Here is a 23,195-nt window from a genome sequence, read left to right as displayed (position 1 = left end):
GTCTCCCTGCACTTGTCTTTATTGAACTTCATCAGATTTCTTGTGGCTCAATCCTCTGATCTGTCTAGTTCACTCTGGATCCTATTCCTGCCCTCCAGCGTATCTACCTCTCCCCCTAGCTTAGTGTCATCTGCAAACTTGCTGAGGGTGCAATCCATCCCCTCATCCAGGTCACTAATAAAGATGTTGAACAAAATTGGCCCTAGAACCAATCCTTGGGACCTTCCACATGAAACAACTACTAACCAGATATCGACCCGTTGGGCCCGACAATCTATCCAGCTTTCTATCCACCTTATAGTCCATTTATCCAATCCATACTCCCTTAACTTGCTGGCAAGAACCCTGTGGAAGACTGTATCAAAAGCTTTGCTAAAGTCAAGGTATATCACATCCACCGACTTCCCCACGTCCACAGAGCCAGTTACCTCAACATAGGAGCTAATCAGATTGGTCAGGCATGACTTGCCTGTTGTGAATCCTGATCACTTACCCCTCTTGCAAGTGCTTCAAAATGGATTTCTTGAGGATCCCCTCCATGATTTTTCCGGTGACTGAGGTAAGGCTAACTGGTCTGTAGTCCCCTGGATTGTCCTTCTTCCCTTTTATAATGATGAGCACTCCATTTGCCTTTTTCCAATCGTCTGGGACCTGTCCCAATCTCCACAAGTTTTCAAAGATAATGGCCAAAGGCTCCGTAATGACATTTGCCAACTCCCTCAGCAGCCTTGGATGCAAAATTCAGCCCCATTGATTTGTGTATGTTTAACTTTTCTAAATAGTTTGCCTAACTAGTAGATAAGATGGTACCTTTAAAATGTTTTTCCCAAAAAGCCATTCATAGGCAAATACTTAGTTTCCACTTTATGTTCTTCAGTCCAAATGTTTTAGTTCTAGTAAAATAAACTCCCAAGAATTGGGAGGAGAAAAATACTCCTCCTCCATTGGTTTCATGCCTTTACCTGATAGCACATTGCATTATCTTGGCAGCTGTGTAAACCAAGGGCGGTCAGAGCAAGGGTGAAGTGTATTTGTAAAACTGCCTCTGTAAGTGATTAGGGCTTACTTTTTAATAAACTGAAAATGATAACACAGGGACTTTTCATCTCGCTCGTGCTTAGGCTTCTTCTGCTTCCGGAAAAGATTGTCTCAGAGAGCTGAAATTACAGTGCTTCTCCATGTTCTTTCAGTGGCTTTCCAAATAAACAGCGATATGATCATGCCTCTTAGTAGCCAGAGATAGGTAAGGTTACATTTAGAAAGAGGCTTTCAGAGCTAGACATATGAGGCATACATACCACATTGGTTAAACCACAGAATGCCAGGTTGAAGCAATGCCTCTGACACTAGTGGAAAAAGCAGATGGGAAAATCAGAAAGAAGGCTCCCTGCATGTCCTTAACCCACCTTCCTGTGCATGGATATAGCATTAGGCATCACATAGTATGGAATCCTGTGAACCCTGCTCAACCACCCACACTACTCAGCCTGCCAAAAACCAAATACGAGACCCAGTAGGAGACAGAGGAGAGTGTAGGAAGCTGAAAATGAGGAGAGATGAAGGATTTTGTCCTTAATTACATTTACTATCTGCACCTCTTCCCACATCAGTAGTTCTGCCCTAAACACTGTAAAGTAATAAACAGGACAGCAGGAGAGGAAGGTGACTTGGGGTCTAAAAAACAGTTAAGCTTCCACCTTACAATGACAGAGCTATGTGGCGGCAGTGACTCAGCAGCACCTTGGGCTTTCAATTAGGGATGTGTTAGTGTACAGATTTAAAGGGTGTACACAGGCTCATCGGTTAACCTTCACAGATACTTGCAAGCTGCTGAATCAGAGGCAGCAGCTGTATCCGAGGCAGCAGCACAGGGCAGAGGGGAGCATGTGGGAGCTGTTGCTCACAGGGAACCAGCTTGTAAGAAGGTTTCCCACGAGCACCAGCTCCAAGGGAGTCAAATGCTGCTTCCTTCCTTCCTTCCTTCCCCCCCCCCCCCCCCCCACACACACTCTGTTGTTTCTGATACAGAGGCAGCAGCATGGGCAGGGCTTGCATGTATCAGAGACAGCAGGGGGTGGGCAGGTGGGAGTCAGTGCTCAAAGGAGTCAGCTTTTAAATTGACTTCCTGCACATACCAGCTCCCATGAAGCTGCCTGCCCTCTTCCCCCCACCTCTGCTGCTGTTGACTCCCCGTGAGCACCGGCTCCTGCTTGCCTCCCTCCCACTTCCTGTGATACAGAGGCAGCAGCAGGGGGGGGGGGGAGGAGAGGAGCTTGCAGTGTTGCCCTCCAATGTGTAAATGTATAATCACTGAACATTTCAGCAGTTACACATTTACCAAAAAAAAAAGAAAGAAGAAGAAGAAGCTTTTTAATGGCCTTAGTTTTAATGGGGATGCTCTATAGTCTCGGATGTCTTGAAATTATCTTGTCACAACAGTGAGTGGGACTTCCAGTGAGGCATTTCTAATCGGGCCCTGAGACTATGGAAATCGTTCTGTCCTTGCCCCCCACTTCATCATTAGCTTGGCTGAGTTAGTTTCTGAACTATGATTATTTAATGATGCTGGGTGATCATTATGTTTCTGAAAATTTAGTAAAATGTTAGGGTGGCTAAAAGCTTTTTGTTGCTCAACTCAAATGAAACATATAAAATAAAAATAATAATAAATCATAGACACTGGAGTCCTTGTGGAAACTGCACTGGTGCGAGAAGAGGAATAAAACTCAGAATAATAGGCTCTGTCAGTAGAAACAACTAAATACTAGTAGATGGCATAATGAACTCCCAGAGAACAGATATGTAAGCATTGGCAGGTCTGATTTAATACATCCAGAAGAGTCACTCAGGACTAGCTTTATCTGGGTATCTTCAGCACAGTTATTCTTGGAGGAAACTGACCTTTCAATCTCTTCCCCTCCAAATCCTTTTAATCTCATCTCCTGGCCTTCATCTTCTCTGCAGGTCAATATGGTCTTGTAATCACACATGCCAAGTATACATTAAACACACCAGCAATTGAGACTCCCACTTTTATGAGGTTTCCACAGACTCTTGGGGAAAAGGTGCACTTGCACAAGCCACAGAGGGCATCAATACATAAATGAGCTACAGTAGATGGCAGTTCTACAGAGTCCTAGAAACACAAATGTAAGTGTGACGGGGTGCGGTCACAGGCAATCCCTTGGGGTGCCTCCCAGAGTGCTAACATGGCCATTGCCACTTGCATTCCCGCTCTCTGGGGTTCCTCACCATCCGGTCCTGCTGGGCCAGCTCTGCTGGTCTCCCCCAGCCAAGGCCCTGAACTGAGGTCCCTGTCCTTCCCCCACCCCCTTTGAAGCAGTACAGATCCTGAACCTCTTCAGATCCAAGGAGAGTGTAGTTTAGGACACAGTTTCCTGGGATACCACTCCCCAGATGAGATCAAACCCCAAAGAATTAGATACGGGTAAGCCACCTTTAACAATGAAACACTGGTTTCCTCCCCACCCCCACTCCGACAACAATTATTTACACTGCAGTTGATAGAAAATAAAAATGATTTTAAGTACAAGCAGTAGGATTTAAGTGATAATAAGCGAGAACAGGCAGAGCAAAGTAGGTTACAAATCAAAAGAAACGAAATGCTTGGCTAATTCTACACTGAGCCCTCGGAACAAACGTATTCAAACTCACTCTAAAACCTCTTGTCCAGCTGCCCCTCCAAACCAGGGCCGTCTCCCCACCCTGGGGTCTTCAGCTCCTTTCCTTCAGGTGCATCCCAGCCAAAAAACCCAGGCCCCTGCTTTCCTGTTCTTTTTGCTAAAAATTGAGGCCAGTCCCTACCAACCACTGCTAGGACTTAAGAACAAAAGATATTGTTTAACTGTTGCTCATCAAGACTTTGAGGGTAACACTCACACCTTTGAAACTCACAAAGTATACCCCACTCCGTATGTCTAATGTTACACACACAAATGATACATACATCAAAGTAAGATAAACAGAACCAGCGAATCATGACAAAGATTAATGGGTTACACAAAATAATTTGCTCAACACACCTTAGCGTTATGTATATTCATGTCCATAAGTCTATTTCATAAAGCATGGGGGGGAGGCAGTCCATCACAGTAAGGCTAGAAGGGACCTCATCTGTGCATGTGTTACAATGTTTAAAATTAGACGTAACAGTCTAAACCCCTAGCTTCCATCCTTCACTCACTCCTCTTTACATTCATAAAGCATCTCTTGTGCAAAGATAAAAGGGGATTGACCAACCTGAGAACAGCAGAGAAACCCAAAACAAATCAATCCCATTCCATTTTATAAACGGATGGCAGATCTTAAAGAACAGAAGATGCTATTGATATACTGGCTACTAGAAATGGTATTGAGCAAGTAATGTCAAGAACTTGGAAATAAAGCAACCTGGTAAATAAGAAAGAAATCACATGAACAACAAAGAGCAAAGTCAGATCCAGCTCTGTTAGGTAAATATCAAAAAACTTTACAGTTCTCTTATAGTTCTGCAGGAAGCCAAGACTGTTCTCAGCGAAGGGATGCTATGGGAAGACGTGATAAGCAGACTATGATAGAGGCTAACTTCTTCATTAAGAACTTAAACTGGAAGGCCTGCAAAACAAAGCCTACTAGTCACAGAGCAGAAGTGACCCAGTATTAGGAGCTGAACTGTCAGCAACTAGCATAGTGGAATCTCCATCCCTAGAGGTTTTTAAATCCAGGCTTGACAAAGCCCTGGCTGGGATGATTTAGTTGGGATTGGTCCTGCATTGGGCAGGGGGCTGGACTTGATGACCTCTTGAGGTCTCTTCCAGCCCTAGGATTCTATGAGTCTATAGTAATGATAGGTCTCAGTCTGGCTAGACTCACAAGGTGATATCACTGAAGGTACGTCTACACTGCAACACTATTTTGAAATAACTAGCGCTATTCCAAAATAACTTAGTCCACATCTACACAGCAGGCAGTTATTTCAAAATAGTGTCAAAATACTGTCAAGTGGATGACTTCTTACTCCGACTCCTGTAGCCCACATTGTCCGAGGACTAAGGGAAGTTGGAAGAAGAGCACTCTATTTCCAAATAAGTGCTGTGTAGATGCTCCCTCTTTCGAAATAAGATACTCAATTGACATAGCTCAATTTGCATAGTTCATTTTGAGTTAAGCCCTGCAATGTAGAAGTACCCTGACAGCCTAATTGAATGTAAGACAAGAGTTCAAGCTTCATAGTCACTCCAAGGTCATGGGTATCCTTTGGAGGATAAAGACAAAATACTGTGGTGTTACAGAAAGAGCTTGGCATGGGTGACCCCGGAGGCAGCAGAGCCAGGAAAAAACATTCAAAGAAGCCCAGTTTTATCTGTGTCAGGTTTAAGAAAACAGGGAGGGTCTCTCCAAATTTCAGAAATCACAGACAGATAGCAAACAAAGAGGATGTAATGCAGATGCCAGAATTAGATGTGAAAATACACTACATTAGAAAATAAGGTCTGCTTAGCTATGTCACTCAGTGGTGTGAAAAATCCATACCCAAGTCCATACCAATTGTAATATGGATACCAAACAACCGAAGTCCCTAGGTAGACAGCACTATGTCTACAGAAGAAGAGTTTCATCGTTTGGGGAGGTGGATTACTAACATGGATGGGAGAACCCCGGGTATGTCTACACTGCCACCCTAGTTTGAACTAGGGTGGCTAATGTAGGCATTCGAAGTTGCAAATGAAGCCCGGGATTTAAATATCCCGGGCTTCATTTGCAACTTCGAATGCCTACATTAGCCACCCTAGTTCAAACTAGGGTGGCAGTGTAGACATACCCCCCCTGACAAAGGCACAGAGGCAGCAGCACAGAGTGGTAGGGGGCTACTGGGGAGTGGGGCCCAAGAGAGCTGGCTGGTGGCCCCGCCCCTGGAACTACAGATTAGTCAACTAACCAATATGAATTCATGAGGTTACTCTGTCTTCACGGACAAGGTCAGCTCCTGGACTAATGCACTAGGCAACACAGTATGGGGAGGAGATGGATAGCCCTTGGTGGGGAAAGAACAAGTTAGGAACAATTTAGAAAAGCTAAACATACACAAATCCATGGGTCCGGATTTAATGCATGTGAGGGTACTGAGGGGGTTGGCAAGTGTCATTGCAGAGCCTTTGGCCATTATCTTTGAAAACTTGTGGAGATCAGGAGAGAGCCGGGAAGATTGGAAAAAGGCAAATGTAGTGCCCATCTTTTAAAAAGAGAAGAAGAACAATCCAGGGAAATACAGACCAGTCAGTCTTATTTCAGTCTTTGGAAAAAATCATGGAGGGGATCTTCAACTAATCCATTTTGAAGCACTTGGAAGAGGGAAAAATAATCAGGAATAGTCAACATGGATTCATGAAAGGCAAGTCGTGCCTGACCAATCTGATTAGCTTCTATGATGAGGTAACTGGCTGTGTAGATATGGGAAAGTCGGTGGATGTGATATACCTTGACTTTAGCAAAGCTTTTGATGCGGTCTACCACAATATTCTTGCCAGCAAGTTAAGAGAATATGGTTTGGATAAATGGACTGTAATATGGATAGAAAGCTGACTAGTCTGTCGGGGCCCAATGGGTAGTGATGAACAGCTCCATGTCAGGTTGGTGGTCGGTTTCTAGCAGAGTGCCCCAAAGATCTCTTCTTGGACCAGTTTTGTTCAACATTTTTATTAATGACCTGGATGAGGGGTGGATTGCACCCTCAGCAAGTTTGCAGATGATATTAAACTAGGGGGAGAGGTAGATATGCTGGAGGGTAGGGATAAGGTCCAGAGTGACCTGAACAGATGAGAGGACTGGGCCAAAAGAAATCTGATGAGGTTCAACAAGGACGAGTGTAGAGTCCTGCACTTGGGACGGAAGAATCCCAAGCATTGTTACAGGCTGGGGACTGAATGGCTAAGTAGCAGTTCTGCAGAAAAGGACCTGGGGATTACAGTGGATGAGAAGCTGGATATGAGTCAACAGTGTGCCCTTGTAGCCAAGAAGGCTAATGGCGTATTGGGGTACATTAGGAGGAACATTGCCAGCAGATCCAGAGAAGTGATTATTCCCCTTTATTTGGCTCTGGTGAGGCCACATCTAGAATGTTGTGTCCAGTTCTGGGCCCCCCACTATAGAAAGGATGTGGACGCATTGGAAAGGGTCCAGCAGAGGGCAACCAAAAAGATTAGGGGGCTGGAGCACATGACCTATGAGGAGAGACTGAGGGATTTGGGTTTGTTTAGTCTGCAGAAGAAAAGAGTGAGGGGGGATCTGATAGCAGCCTTCAACTTCCTGAAGGGGTGTTTCAAAGAGAGAGACTGTTCACAGTAGTGATGGATGACAGAACAAGGAGCAATGGTCTCAAGTTACAGTGGGGGAGGTCTAGGTTGGATATTAGGAAAAACTATTTCCCTAGGAGGGTGGTGAAGCACTGGAATGGGTTACCTAAGGAGGTGGTGGAATCTCCATCCCTAGAGGTTTTTAAGTCTCGGCTTGACAAAGCCCTGGCTAGGTTGATTTAGTTGGGATTGGTCCTGCCTTGGGCAGGGGGCTGGACTTGGTGACCTTCTGAGGTCTCTTCCAGTTCTATGATTCTATGACTAGTCAATTAATTGATATTTAACATCCCTACTCTGAACCTCCTTCCTTTTACCTTTCCCAGTCCTAACCACTTGACAATATTTCGTTCATTCATAAGAGTAAAATTTCACAAAACTACGTTTCCATCCCCTGCACTAATCACTGGACCATGTTTGAAACAAACCGGTTCCAGACTCGGTGATCTACTTCCTACCTGAAACTTGGTCAACATTGAATTAGACCTTGAAAAAAAAGCATTTGCAGATGCTAACAAACCTTTCAGATTTGGCATCACCCAAATTCTAATCCAGACTTACTCTAAATGTGCAGCACAACACACAACAGAGCACTACTAGCAACAAACATTTTGCATGTTTAGTGGTTGTATAGCACTATTTCTTTGTAGTCCTTAAAAAGGTGTGTCAGAGTAAAATGCCAAAAAAGAAAAACAAGAAAATATCGATTAAATATCGATTAAATATTTAACTCCTTTCAGCCAGGAGTCTAGAATCTATTTTTATAAGTAGTCTCTGACTTGCTTAACAGAAGTTTTAGTCTTATAATAATTCAAATAATTAACCTAACTTTCATCCCCTGAAGTGCAAAAATTAAGCCACTGAATGGATGCACCTATGTTGGATAGTACACTGGAGAGATTGCTGCTCCAATGTATCTTTTTTTTACCAGTTTATACCATTAAATTATTCATAAATGAGTTCCACCAAATTCTTTCACCAGTTTACTATGAATTACTACCATATGCAACACCAGTGCCCTCTGTCTGCCACTGAGAAAAAGGCATTTTATGCATCTGCCTACTCTCTCAGATCTACCAATACATTTTATCCGAAACAAATGAACTATTCACTAGTTGCCTAAAAGTAATTTGAAATCTGACTGCAGTCAATAACATTAAAAAAAATCCATCAGTACTACACACAGTCAACAGAAATTTTGTAAAAAATTGGTAACCATGAAATGTTTTACCTCTTTAAAGTAAATGACAAGTCACTTTACTTCAAACTACTTGATTTTTTATTCTTTTAGATCTCCTTCTTGATTCATCCTCACTACAAAAGCCAATTAGCACTTTTACCAGTGTCCTCCCCCCACACAGAAGCACTTGCTGGCTTTCCCTTTTCAGCTCCTACAGCCAAGTGTTAATGTGGAAAAGGGATTTTAAAATAGGAGCACAAATGCTGACACATGCTAGAGATCTACTTTTATTTTCTCCTCATGTTTTCCCAGTTGCTCTGTTCAGAAGACAATATTAAAAAAACCCTGTCTGCAAAGAATATTAAAAATAAAGAGACTAGAAAGCTGCATTCCAAAGAGGAGGATGTGACTTTAGTTTGACTTACCAATTTTATCCAGCTGTATGTTTTCCTACTTGCTTTTTACAGCAGCTGAGCTCAGTGCTCAGGAACGTCCATCCTGTGTCAGGGAGCCAGGCTGGAGTGCTGATCTCCACGCTAGATGTTACTGTGGGAGCTGGAGTTGGGGTGGCTGCCTATGTGTGTGTGTATTGTATTCCGATGAAGATCAAGAACTGTTTCCCCTTCCACAGCCCAAGTAGAGTGCTACAAGCTCTGGGAGGCAGGGCCTTCCTCTGCTACTGGGCTACACTTTTCTTAAAGAGACAAGCTCCAGCCTCACAGGCAATACCAATGAACAGACTCTTGAAAAAACCTGAATGGGATGGTGTTTGAAGCAGGAGAGGGGGGAGTTGTGTTCTCATTGTTTAAGGCCTGACTGATAACCATCAGGATATGAAACAGTTTCCTACATGCCTCATTAACAACAAGATATTACTCTTCCACACAGCCTTTCATTCAAAGCTGTCAGAGCACTTTTCAAAAGTGGGTAAGAATTGTTATATGGACAGAAAAGCTGAAAGAAAGAGAGAGAGAGAGATTGGTCTACTTGCTCAAAATCACCTGTCAAGTTTGTGGCAGAGATGGAACTAGAATGCCAGGGAATTGACTCCAGATACCTGATCTAAACACTAGAGCACGCATTCACTCCTAGTGAAGAATGACTACACACACACATTATCCAATCAGAAATGGCTGCAAGTCACTCACATTACATTGTCCTTAAAAGTATTTACTCCCTTGTAGGGCAGAGAGTACACTTTAACAAATGGAAACCTATAATTATCCTCACTCACTCTGAAAATAACTTTAGGTTGGTAACAATGCACTGTTTCTAAAGGATTTTCTACTCCCCAGCATCCCATTCAGGAGATGTGTCTGTTTTCAGTGCATCACATCCTAAAATGAAAGGAGTTACAACCTCTGTTGGTTAGGGGGGAAAGCTGAGAGTTCAAGGCCAATGGCAGTTACAGAGTAACTGTTTCCAGAGACTTTATGTTTGTTCTTTCTTCTGTTCTTTTCCTTATTCAAAAAAGCAAGTAACACAGCCTGAAAGTATGCTCTTTGTATATAGTAAACACTGATTCGTCATGCAATAACTAAACAACACACCAAAATACATTACAAGGAAAAATCTTACGTTCAAAAAAGTATAATCAAGAAATAAAAGGGCAGGACATATTTCAGTGAAAGAAAAAGCAACATAATCTGAAAAAGGCAATACCTTCAAAACAACAACTTAGTTGAGAAAGCGAGGGTAATGCACTGCTGCCTTGTGCCTTGCACAATCACTCACTGTAGCACAGAGTGACTGTTGCAGTGTTAGCATTTTACATCCATTTTGCATAATGGTGACAATTATACAAGGTGCAGGACACTGAAGACCCTTCCTAAATGGGCTCAGTGGATGCCAGCTAACCAGAGGGAAGGTGCATCAGTGGAGAAGCCAACCAACCACCCAATGAAATGACAAACTTCAGCACCAATAGCCATGGGTCAGACCAGCAGGGCCCATTATTGTTCTTCTAGCATGAGATCTGCTACCCACCTTGGCTGCAGGCTGGAGACAATGTCAGATGATTGATACATTAAGGTAGCATAAGATACCCAGAGGAGAAAAGGCCTTTATACCCCAGTCCCCACACCAGTGTGTTAGTCTTCCAGTCCTCCATTCCACTCGTCCCCTGCTCCCTTGCCCTTATCTCCCACTCCCCCAAGCCAGATGCTTGTCCACAGCCACTTCTGCTCTTCCCTTTCCCCTACCAGCTGGTCCCGCACCCAACTCAAAGTTCCTTCCTTATCTCCCTTTGAGATCTTATTGGAGGTGGGTGGAGGGAGTGAAAGGTGCTGACTGACTAATCAGGGGACAAGGCAGGGAGACTCAACATCTGCCCATTTGGCAGAGAGCCTGGAATCACAGATTTAGCCAAGAGGCTAGAAAAAGCCTTCTGGCCAAAGGTCATGAGTTAGGCAGATTCGTGCGCTATTAACACGCTCTCCCTTCTCACCTTACCTCTCACAGTACCTATACTGTGTGTGTACATATGCTAGGGAAACAAGATACCCTAGAAACCCTACCAGGTCATCTAAAATCCCCCACTAGACTTTCAGTTCAGCGCACAGGCATGTGAAACAGGGATAGAGAGCTTGGCTGATAGGACAGAGGAGGAACATTGCCATGTGCACATGTTTGATGGGGAGGGACACCAAAAATGTAGAAGAATGACAGGACAGAAGGGGAACACAGGAAGGGCCATATCCCATAAGAAAGGATGGAGGCACCACTGCAAGGCACCTTTAAAAGTAGACAGGACAAAATACAAGCATCTGTCCTGTAACGGACAGTCCTACACTGTCCCCAGAGAGAAGGGCTGGATACTTTGGCAGCTCTTCTCCATTCCAACATTTAGGATTATAATTATTTTATACACCTATGCAAAAATGTGAGCATCCAAACATGGATTTGGCTGGTATATTGATAGACCATGGTCTAGTGATTATACCAGGACACTTAGGTTCTCTTCCTGGCTTTAGGAGGGAATGGTGTATAATGGTTAGAGCAAAGGACTGGCAAGGAGAGGCACTGCACTCTGTTTCCTGCTTTGCCACTGATTCAGTGTGTTGCACTGGGCAGATCTCCTAACCGCTGTGTGACTCAGTTTCCAGCTATACAATAGATACCTTAAAACTAACCTACATCACTGAGGTGTTGTGAGGATGAATTCATTCATATTTGCAAAATGATTTCAGAGCCTTGAAAGGAAGCAGCTCTACAATGTAGAGCTTGGTTATTATTAAGAGATCCTGATGCCTCCCTGAAGACTAAGAAGTGTTCTGTTTAGCAAGACCAAGACCAGTCTTACAGCCCTTACTCAAGAAACAACCATATACTTTCAGGAGGAATGGCTTACTTTAGATTAAGGGGAAACACCGAACAAAAAAAAGTTTCTGAATAAGAGCAATGTGCGTGCATACCTGTGTCTTCCTGTCTCCCTCCAACATGAACAAAATGCCTCACAATGTAGCAATCGCCCCTGCAGATAACCAGCTCCCTAGAAATGCTAGGGTGCAATATAAAACAAACGAGGTCCACAGAGAAATCAAGGAACTACTTAGGCACTGCAGGATTTGGTCCAGAATTATGTGTTTTCAGGTTGTGTACTCCAAGGATAACAGAATCTATGCTACTTATGTGTTTTTAGGGTAACAAAATAAGAGTGGCCCCATTGACTTTAGTGGGGACAGGATTTGTCTGCATTACTCCTTACTTTGTTAGCTGTTCCTGCAGCTTATGTTTGATGGCTCAAATATGGGGTTATTAATCCAGATAGGACAGAAGCAACAGGATCATATAAAAGCTGGAATAAACAAAGTTGTATTGGATCTGTAGCGAAAGAAAAGGAACGGTCTGGGAGAACAGGCTTTTTAAGATGATCCGTTATGCCACAAGCACAAAATAATGGATTCCACACTGAATGTTCTGCAAAGGTTTCTGTGAGATGTCACGCTGCCTTTGGAGATCTACATTGTTTGTTAGAGCCATTCTCAAAACAAAGAGACAGGGCATTATTAATCTGAGAACAAAGGTACCCATTGTGAATGGCGCTCCAGTGCCAGGCTTGCTTCTCCAGCCAGCAAGGAGATTAAACACCACGGCTTTGTGGGCAGGGCTGAATGCCATGCCTTACACTATCACTCAAAGGCAGCTACCAGGCCCAGTGACTGGACCCTCTTATTGCTCAATCACCACAGGCTACAAAACTAGCAAGTCTTTATTTCAATCCCTTCTCTGCAGATTCATCATGCCCCCCTTTCTAAAATGCCATGCGGCGCTCGCAGTGTCTCCTGGCTGTAGTGAGAGCATGCAGAATGGTTGGTACTGCACTGCCAGCAGATGTGCCCGTGAGGAGGTGTTATATTTAACCATATTGCCGCAGGAATGATCTGTTCCCTTGGGAAGGGCAGTGCTAAGAAATCTATTAGTAATAAACATTCATGCAGCTTCATTTAGTTAGTTCAACTCATTTTATTAGAATGTTGAGGTCAAACCAACCCCCCAGATCTAAGGGCTTGATCCTGCTCCCATTTACTTCAATGGTGGAAGCTCATGGCCAAAACCCACTAAATCCAGGAGGCTTGAGTTCAAAGTTCAAACTTTTCACCTTGGCCCATCTGTAAAGAATCAAGCCAGAATCCCAGACTTGAGCCACCTTTAAATGTATTGAGATTAGGAGCTGGACTCTGCTAGTCTATAAAATGAAAAGTTAAAAAAAAATTAGGGGGCTGTGCCCCTTGCTCGCTATGCTCTCCACCTCCTCCCTCTCTTGGGGTAGGTGTCTGGCCAGGGCGGAGGGGCAGGGGCAGGTGGACGGTGCAGGGTCTCAGAAGGGGATGGCGGGGGTTGGGCTTGGATGCGGGGCAGCCCTGTTGTGGTGGTGTCAGGCTTGGATAGTGGAGGGGACCCATGGCAGCCTGGGGAGTGGGGACCAGACTTGGATGGCAGAGGGGACCCAGCCCAGTGCAGCCCAGAGTGAGAGTTGGGCTCACAGGTGACCCAGCGCAGCTTGGAGGGGAGGGGTCAGGCTTGGATGGCAGAGGGGACCCAGCCCCAGAAGCTCCTCCCTGGCAGTACAGCTCCTTGGGGCATGAAGTGGGAGCCAGGTGCTGAGGCTGGCCACAGAAAGTGGCTGAGGACAGAGGCAGAGGTGGGCGGCGGTGGCATGAGGACACAGATGACGTCACTGTCGTCCCACAGGAAATTGTATATATATATGGAGAGAGAGAGAGAGAGAATCAACAAAACTAATAGGCCGGATCTGGGAGGAGGGATGGGGGGCAGTGGAGTAGAGGGGCAGGAGCAGGGGGGCAGAGGGTTGGGGAAAGGAGGGGCTGGGGTGCTAGAGACAGCCTCTGGCCAGGTGACTTACCAGCCAGCAGCCCCTTCCTTAATCAGCCTCCCTCCCTGCCCTCCCCCCCCCCCCAGGCTACAGCCATGTGCTCTGTGAATAACTACAAGCCCCTTGTGCTTTGTGGCTGCCTGTTATGGAAACATGCAGCCCCCATTGTCCAGCTGGCCAATGGGATTGTGCTAGGGGTGGAAGCAGCTTTGAAAGCTTCCCCCCTGCCCTCTGGGCTCAGTTTTTAAAGTGAAACTGCCCTGCAGCCACGTTTCTGAGTGGCATGCAAGTGGGGCAAGACAAGTGGGGAGTCTGCCTGGGGCTCCCCGCAGCATCTGCAGGCTGGATCTGGTGGCTTAGTGGGTCGGATCTGGCCCAGGGGTCATATTTTGCCCAGGACTGTCCTAAGGTATTTCAGTTTGAAATGGACTAAAATTGATGTATTGGTTTGCTTCGGCTTCTGAACTAAAATGGTTTGCTTTTTTATAGTACTCTCACTAGCATGCCTCTGGGAAGATGGCTGATTAGTTAATCACTGCTGCTAGAAGAAGAAAAGATATTTGTTGTTGCAGGTCCAATATAAAAAGAGAAGGTTGCTTAGTTTCTCAGTGAATATTGTTAAAATATGAATATTTAAAAAAAATAGTATTTAGAGCTAAAAGTCCCTCCAGATTAGTAACAGATGTAAAGTAATTCAACGTTCTGGACAGCATCCTTTGTTCAAAGGAAGTCAATTTAATAGCTACCTAATTACTTGTAGCAGTCTTCAGAATACTACAGCGGGAGGCTCTCGGTTGTTCCAACATAACTATACTAGCCCAGATATTGCTCTGCTAAATTAAAATCTGTGTTGGCCCCAGAGAAGGGCCTGAACCACAACATTCAGCTCCAGACCTGAATGTTCCCAAAACTGGGGGACATTTCAATCCAGGGTTAGGGATTGGCCAGTTAAAAGAGTTTAGGCCAAGCCAAACACTAAGTTCTGACCTGGATCCAAAGGGTTGTTTGACTCTGGGGTATTGGTTTGGGCCTTCTTATTGCAGCCTCCCCTCTTTGAGTTCTAGTCTCCCCCCTTCTTTCCCAGACCCCTTTTAACTCTGATTCTGTATCTCTTTAGATTTTGTGATTTAAGACAGCTGAACCTGGAGGGAGGGGAAGTAAGGGCTGGCAGCACTGAAGTGAGAGCAGCTGGGGAAGGGGCTGAAAGGCAGCCCTTTATTTTTAGACAGTGGAAAAGTTTCCAAACTATTGGAAGAATGAAGGGGGGTGACCTAACTGGGAGTGAGGAGGGAAAATTAAAACTTTCTAAAAGTAAATTGTCTCCCTAATTATCTCCTGTCACTGGGCCTGCTCTCCCTGTGCACCCCCTTATGGCCAAGGGGCATGCTATCGGCTGTCTGACCAAGTAAAGGTTCTTTCAGGCTTCTGGTCAAAAATACCCCACCTTGAGGTTTATAAATATAAAAAACTGCAAATAATACTTGACATCCCCAAACCAAGACCATTCCTAATTCCACACAAGATTTCTCTTCCCTGGGGCCTCCCTCCCTGGGTACTTTGCAGTCCCTCTCAAGCACCTACAACAGCTTCCCTGTTCTGAGGATCTCCTCAGTATACACCTTTCCTTACTCCCCACATCTTTTTGCACTTCCTCCTTCAGTGCTGCCAACTGCTCCCTGTAATAGGGAACTACCTGATTTCTCTCACACACACACACACACACACATACCTGATTTCTCTCTCTCACACACACACACACACACACACACACACACACACACACACACACACACACACACACACACACACACACACACACACACCAAAAACGTAAAAGACAATGAATGATCTTGTAGCACCTTAGGGTATGTCTACATTACCTCCCTAGTTCGAACTGGGGGGGGCGGTAATGTAGTCATACGGAGTTGCAAATGAAGCCTGGGATTTGAATTTCCCGGGCTTCATTTGTATGAAGCCGGCCGGCGCCATTTTTAAATGCCGGCTAGTTTGGACTGCGTGCCGCGCGGCTACACGCGGCACGAACTAGCTAGTTCGGATTAGGCTTCCTAATCCGAACTAGCTGTACACCTCGTTCCACGAGGCGTTCAGCTAGTTTGGATAGGAAGCCTAATCCGAACTAGCTAGTTCGTGCCGCGTGTAGCCGCGCGGCACGCAGTCCGAACTAGCCGGCATTTAAAAATGGCGCCGGCCGGCTTTATGCAAATGAAGCCCGGGAAATTCAAATCCCAGGCTTCATTTGCAACTCCGTATGACTACATTACCCCCCCCCCAGTTCGAACTAGGGGGGTAGTGTAGACATACCCTTAGAGACTAACAAAAACTATAGACAGTATCTTGAGCTTTGGTGGGCATAATCCACTTCTGATGCATCATCTGAGAGCAACAAAGTAGCTGGAGCAGGTTGCTGACCTGGTAACAGCTTCCCTGATCTTTGGCAAGCCACTTAAAAATCTCTGTAAAATGGGGACATTAACACCTGCCTACCTCCCTACTTTGTGGAAATGTGATAAGAGTTAGTTAGTGAACTAACATGGTACAGTGTGCCATGTGAATTTTAAATACTAATATTCTATAGTGATTACAGGCAGTTTAATTGGCAGAGCCTTAGTAAGAGGCTGTGATCAATTAGGAAAGAAGCTGATCTTATTATAGCAATGGATGATAAATGACGTTTGGTCTCTGTGCTCCAAAACCCTTCATCAGTTTTTGCTCTTGTGCCATATTTAACCCACCCTAATTTTCCTGGACATGGCATGACTTCCCATCACACAGAAATTGTCCTAGTCTGTGACACACAATTTCCTGAAGAATACTTGGCTTTTCTAACAGGAATTCCTGTATACTTAGGAGTCCTGGAAATGTGACAACGTTCCTACGGAAAGGTGGCTCCGTGTTCTTAGGCACATGGTGCCAAGTCATTAACTTGAAAAGCTGCTTGATCTCGAGGGGTGGAGGGGAGGAAAAAGGAGGGGTTAAAAGCGGCTTTACTATACTTGGCAGGACGGCTGTCAGTGCATTAAGAATGATGCAGAGAGGTGCTAAGTGGTCCATAAGTATGATTGCACAGCTCTAGAAACAAAAAAATGCATTATTTGGTGAAAGAGCTGACTGACACCCAGTCAACACCAAACTTAGACCAACATACCTGCATTGCCAGGGATGTGAAACATTCTTAGCTCTGAGTGTCATAGCTCTGCTGGCCTAGCCACCAGCTTGGGCTGATGGAACAATCCTTCTGTTGACCCAGCTACCTCCAATCAGAGAATGGAGTTCCTGTAGGACAGGGGTCTCTAACCTTTTTAACCACAAGATCTCTTTTTGAATTTGACTGCAACCCAAAATCTACCTCAGACCCAAATACCCTCACCCCGCCTCCTTCATGCCCCTTCTCCGAGGCCTTGATCCTGCTCACTTGGTCCTCCATTCCTCCCTCCGCCATTTTTCCTCCCTCTCACCAGGAAGGGGCAGAGGGTTGGGGCACAGGCTCTGGTCTTGGGCTAAGGGATTTGGAGTATGAGGGGGCTCTGAGCTGAGCCTGGGGCAGGGAGTTAGAGTGCAGGAGGGGGTTCAGAGTACAAGCTCTGTAAGGGAGTTTGGGTCTAGGGAGCTCAGGGGCTAGGGCAGGGGCTTGGGTTACAGGAGGGAGTTCCTGACTGGAGCAGTGGTTTGGAGCTGGCTTCAGCTGGACACTGATTACCTCAGGTGGCTCCTGATGGTGGGGCAGTGGGGCTAAGGAAGGCTCGCCCCTGTCCTAGCCCTGCACTACTCCCAAAAGCAGCCAGCAAACTCCATCCATCCCAAACCCTGTTGTGCCCCCGCCTCCCCACTGTTCTGTGGAGATAGAATACAGGGTGGGAGAGGGGGCATCCTGACATCAGTGACCCTGAGCTGTGTGCTGTGTCCTGAGCTTGTGTTTGTGAGTGAGGGTTGGTGTGTGTTCTTTTTTGTTTTTTGTTAATTTATTTATTTATTTTCCCCTGTGTTTGAGAGTGAGGCTTTTTTTCCCCCTCCCCCCAACCTCCCCTTTACCCTCCCCCTCCCCTTGATGGAGTTTGTGCTGTGATTGGTAGGGGCTGTGATTGGCAGGTGGAAACTGTTGGCTTCTAATTAAAGTTAGAATTCTAGAAGCCTCTGCTGATTGGCTGAGCCTTGGTAGGGGGAGGGGCTTTATAAGGCAGTGGGCAAGCGACCAAGGAGCTTGCAAACAGGTGAGTGTTAACAGGGAGTTTTGAGAGGGAGTTGCGGAGAGGGAAGGGCGGGAGGTTCTCTTGCCTTTCTTTTTAAATCCCTTCTCCAGGACAGCAGTGATGGTTGATGATGGGTCTCCTGTTGTTACCTGCACGGCGTGTGCCATGTTTGTCTTCCTCCCGGAAGAAAGAACGGATTTCATCTGCATGAAGTGCAAGCTGGTCGAGATTTTGGAAGAAAAAATTAGAGGACTGGAGGCCCAAGTGTCGACCTTACGCTTGATCAGAGAGGATGAAGACTTCCTCGATAGAAGGCAGCAATTAATCCTTCAAGCAATTAATCCCTCAAGGAGCCAGAGAGGGCAGTAAGTGACCAAGAAGAGAAATGGCAGCATGTAACTTCTAGAAGGGGAAAAAGGCCAGCACGGGAATCCCCTGATGCTATAGAGGTAAGCAATCGCTTTCAAGCTCTCTCCACAGGCTCTGCAGTGCTGAAAGCTCTGGAAGGGACTTCACAAGGAAGAAACCAGAAGGGAACACCATCTACTGCAAGGCATGGGATGCGTAGTCCTAGGGATGGGGGTTCCATGGCCACCCCCCCCAAAAGGAAACGACGGGTGGTGGTGGTCGGGGACTCCCTCCTAAGAGGGACTGAGCCATCCCTCTGCCATCCGGACCTGGAATCTCGAGAGGTGTGCTGCTTACCGGGAGCTCGCATTCGGGATGTCACTGAGAGGCTTAGCAAGCTGATCAAACCTTCGGATTGCTACCCCTTCCTGCTTCTCCATGTAGGAACTAATGATACAGCCAAGAATGACCTTGAGCGTGTTACTGCGGATTATATAGCGCTGGGAAGAAGGATCCAAGAATTTGGAGCACAAGTGGTGTTCTCGTCCATCCTCCCTGTTGAAGGGAAAGGACTGGGCAGGGATCGTCGAATTGAGGACGTAAATGCATGGTTGCGCAGGTGGTGTCGCAGAGAGGGCTTTGGTTTCTTCGACCATGGGACTCTGATCCGGGCACAAGGATTGTTAGGAAGAGATAGGATCCACCTAACGAAGAGAGGAAGGAGCATCTTCGCAGGAAGGCTTGCAAAACTAGTGAGGAGGGCTTTAAACTAGGTTCGTCGGGGGACGGCGACCAAAACCCTGAGGGGAGAGGGAAAGTTGGATACTGGGAAGAAATGCAGAGAGGAGGGAGCAAGAAAGGAGGACCCCTGTTTCGAATGGAGAAGATAGGGCGATCAACTGGTTACCTGAAGTGTTTGTACACTAATGCAAGAAGCCTGGGCAACAAACAGGAAGAACTGGAGACTCTGGCCCAGTCCAAGAAATATGACTTAATTGGGATAACAGAGACTTGGTGGGATGACTCGCATGACTGGAGCGCTGTCATGGAAGGGTATAGACTGTTCAGGAAGAACAGGCAGGGGAGAAAAGGAGGAGGAGTTGCACTATATGTAAGAGAGCACTACGATTGCTCTGAACTCCAGTATAAAGAGGGAGAAAAACCTGTTGAGAGTCTATGGGTTAAGTTTAAAGGAGCAAACAACAGCAGTGATGTTGTGGTTGGTGTCTGCTACAGGCCACCGGATCAGGTGGATGAGGTAGATGAGGCTTTCTTTGGACAACTGAGCAAAGCTGCCAGATCACAGGCCCTGGTTCTCGTTGGGGACTTTAATCACCCTGACATCTGTTGGGAAACTAATACGGCAGTACACAGGCAATCCAGGAAGTTTCTGGAGAATGTTGGGGATAACTTCTTGACACAAGTGCTGAAGGATCAGGGGCCGTGCACAGCTTGACCTTCTGCTCACAAACAGGGAGGAACTAATAGGGGAAGTGGAGGTGGGTGACAACCTGGGAAGCAGTGATCATGAGATGGTAGATTTCAGGATCCTGACCAAAGGAAGGAAAGAGAGTAGTAAAATACACACCTTGGACTTCAAAAAAGCAGATTTTGACTCCCTCAGAGATCTGATGGGCAGAATCCCCTGGGATGCTAACATGAAGGGGAAAGGAGTCCAGGACAGCTGGCAGTATTTTAAAGAAGCCTTATTGAAGGCACAGAAAGAAACCATCCCGACGCGTAGCAAGAGAGGCAAACATGGTAGGAGACCAGATTGGCTTACAGGGGAAATCCTTGGTGAACTTAAGCACAAAAAGGAAGCATACAAAAAGTAGAAACTTGGACAAATAACCAGGGAGGAGTTTAAATGTACAGCTCAGGAATGCTGGGGGATTATCAGGAAAGCAAAAGCGCAAATGGAATTGCGACTGGCTAAGGATGTGAAGGATAACAAGAAAGGTTTCTACAGGCATGTTAACAAGAAGAAGGTGATCAGAGAGGGTGTGCAGCCCCTAATAGATAAAGTAGGTAACCTAGTGACAGATGATGTAGGGAAAGCTGAAGTACTCAATGTTTTCTTTGCCTCTGTATTCACGGACAAGGTCAGCTCCTGGACTTCTGAGCTAAGTGATACAAGATGGGATGAAGATGGACAGCCCGTGGTGGGTAAAGAACAGGTTAGGAGCTATTTAGAAAAGCTAAACGTACACAAATCCATGGGTCCGGACTTAATGCATCCAAGGGTGCTGAGGGAGTTGGCAACTGTCATTGAGGAGCCTTTGGCTATTATTTTTGAAAAGTCGTGGAGGTTGGGAGAAATCCCGGATGATTGGAAAAAGGCAAATGTAGTGCCCAACTTCAAAAAAGGGAAGAAGGACGATCCAGGGAACTATAGGCCGGTCAGTCTTACCTCGGTTCCTGGAAAAATCATGGAAGGGATCCTTAAGGAATCCATTTTGAGACACTTGGATGAGAGGAAAGTGATTAGGAATAGTCAGCATGGATTCACAAAGGGCAAGTCATGCCTGACCAATCTGATTAGCTTCTATGATGAGGTAACTGGCTTGGTGGACATGGGAAAGTCAGTGGATGTTATATACCTTGACTTTAGGAAGGCTTTTGATACGGTCTCCCACAATATCCTTGCCAGCAAGTTAAAGGAATGTGGATTGGATAAATGGACGGTAAGATGGATGGAAAGATGGCTAGAAGGCCGGGCCCAGCGGGTAGTGATCAACGGCTCGATGTCAGGATGGCGGTCAGTTTCTAGCGGAGTACCCCAAGGTTCGGTTCTAGGACCGGTTTTGTTCAATATCTTTATTAATGACCTGGATGAGGGGATGGAGTGCACCCTCAGCAAGTTTGCGGATGACACTAAGCTAGGGGGACAGGTAGATACGCTGGAGGTGACTTAGTGACTAAGTCCAGAGTGACTTAGACAAATTGGAGGATTGGGCCGCAAGAAATCTGATGAGGTTCAACAAGGACAAGTGTAGAGTCCTGCACTTGGGACGGAAGAATCCCAAGCATAGTTACAAGCTGGGGACCAACCAGTTAAGTAGTAGTTTTGCAGAAAAGGACCTGGGGGTTACAGTGGATGAGAAGCTGTATATGAGTCAACAGTGTGCCCTTGTAGCCAAGAAGGCTAATGGCATATTAGGTTGCATTAAGAGGAGCATTGCCAGCAGATCAAGAGATGTCATTATTCCCCTTTATTCGGCGTTGGTAAGGCCACATCTGGAGTATTGTGTCCAGTTCTGGACCCCCCACTACAAAAAAGATGCGGATGCATTGGAGAGGGTCCAGTGGAGGGCAACCAAAATGATTAGGGGGCTGGAGCTTATGACTTATGAGGAGAGTCTGAGGGAGTTGGGTCTGTTTAGTCTGCAGAAGCGAAGAGTGATGGGGGATTTGATAGCAGCCTTCAACTTCTTGAAGGGAGGTTCCAAAGGGGATGGAGAAAGGCTGTTCTCAGTAGTGACAGATGGCAGAACAAGGAGCAATGGTCTCAAGTTGTGGTGGGAGAGGTCCAGGTTGGATATTAGGAAAAATTATTTCCCTAGGAGGGTGGTGAAGCACTGAAATGGGTTACCTAGGGAAGTAGTGGAGTCTCCATCCCTAGAGGTGTTTAAGTCTCGGCTTGACAAAGCCCTGGCAAGGTTGATTTAGATGGGATTGGTCCTGCCTAGAGCAGGGGGCTGGACTTGATGACCTTCTGAGATCTCTTCCAGTTCTATGATTCTATGATAAGGGGATGGATTGATGAGAGAATATGATCTTGGTAACTAATTGACCATTCATTTTCAGTGGGAAATATGTCAATGGAGGGATGATAGGAGTTACTATAGAGAATTTCTGGGTGTCTGGCTGGTAGGTCTTGCCCACATGCTCAGGGTTTAGCTGATCGCCATATTTGGGGTTGGGAATGAATTTTCCTCCAGGGTAGATTGGCAGAGACCCTGGAGGTTTTTCGCCTTCCTCTGTAGCATGGGGTACAGATCACAGCTAGAGGGTTCTCTGCATCTTGGGACCTTCAAAGTATTTGAAGGCTTCAATATCGGAGATATAGGTGAGAGGATTATTCTAAGAGGGGTGGGTGAGATTCTGTGGCCTGCACTGTGCAGGGGGTCAGACTAGATGATCATAATGGTCCCTTCTGACCTTAAAGTCTATGAGTCTATGAGACCCCTCCTTTCCCTTCATTGCTCTGCACCACAAGCAGGAGGCTCCCAGGAGAGGGGGGAGCTCCAAGGGAAAGAGCAAGAGGTGCCCAGCAGTGATGGGAGGGGCAGATGAAGTGCTGCGCTTAACAGCCTCTTGGCCAAACCAGTCAGGGTCACCTGTCAGGGGCTCCAAGATCTACCAGTAGATCAGGATCTACTGGTTGGTGACCACAGCTGTAGGAAATGTCCACGCTACGGCACTACAGCAGCATTGCTACAGCACCATAGCAGTGCTGCTGTAATGCCTGTAGTGCAGATGAGAGGCAAACCTAGCCCCATTTGACAGTGATAGTGAGAGCCAGCAGAAGATTCAGTCTGTTCCAGAACAGCAGCAACATTTATTTGTGACAGGCTGTGTCTACGGTGTCATGATCTCGTGCAAGAGCAGTCGCTCTTGCGCAGGGAGAGGGGTGCATGTTTCCTGGATGGGGGGGGGGGGCAGACATACTGCCCACTGACAAACAGACACACAAACAAACTCTCTGAAATATATAGTAGATATCTATCCCTTTCTCCACCCCTACCCCTACTAGCCCAATGGCGTTATAATTG

The 23,195-nt window shown here is 46.1% G+C and overlaps 1 protein-coding gene across 5 annotated transcripts in view; it reads right to left on the bottom strand.

The window, feature by feature from the left end:
* DAAM2 (dishevelled associated activator of morphogenesis 2) overlaps window positions 1–23,195 on the bottom strand; it is a 371,485-nt gene that overhangs the window by 288,973 nt on the left and 59,317 nt on the right. For 2 of the 5 annotated variants that reach the window (XM_006131755.5, XM_006131757.5), the window contains exon 1: window positions 8,955–9,484. The exons of the other annotated variants lie outside the window; for them this stretch is intronic. The gene's annotated coding sequence lies outside the window, so the exon portion shown is untranslated. Of the gene's footprint in view, window positions 1–8,954; window positions 9,485–23,195 lie in introns of those variants that run through there. 5 annotated transcript variants of the gene reach the window in all.

This window comes from Pelodiscus sinensis, chromosome 3, assembly GCF_052426305.1.
Source record: "Pelodiscus sinensis isolate ZL-2025 chromosome 3, ASM5242630v1, whole genome shotgun sequence".
Taxonomy (NCBI): Eukaryota; Metazoa; Chordata; order Testudines; family Trionychidae; genus Pelodiscus; species Pelodiscus sinensis.
Note: the sequence above shows the minus strand (reverse complement) of the source record. Positions and strands in the feature narration are given on the sequence as shown.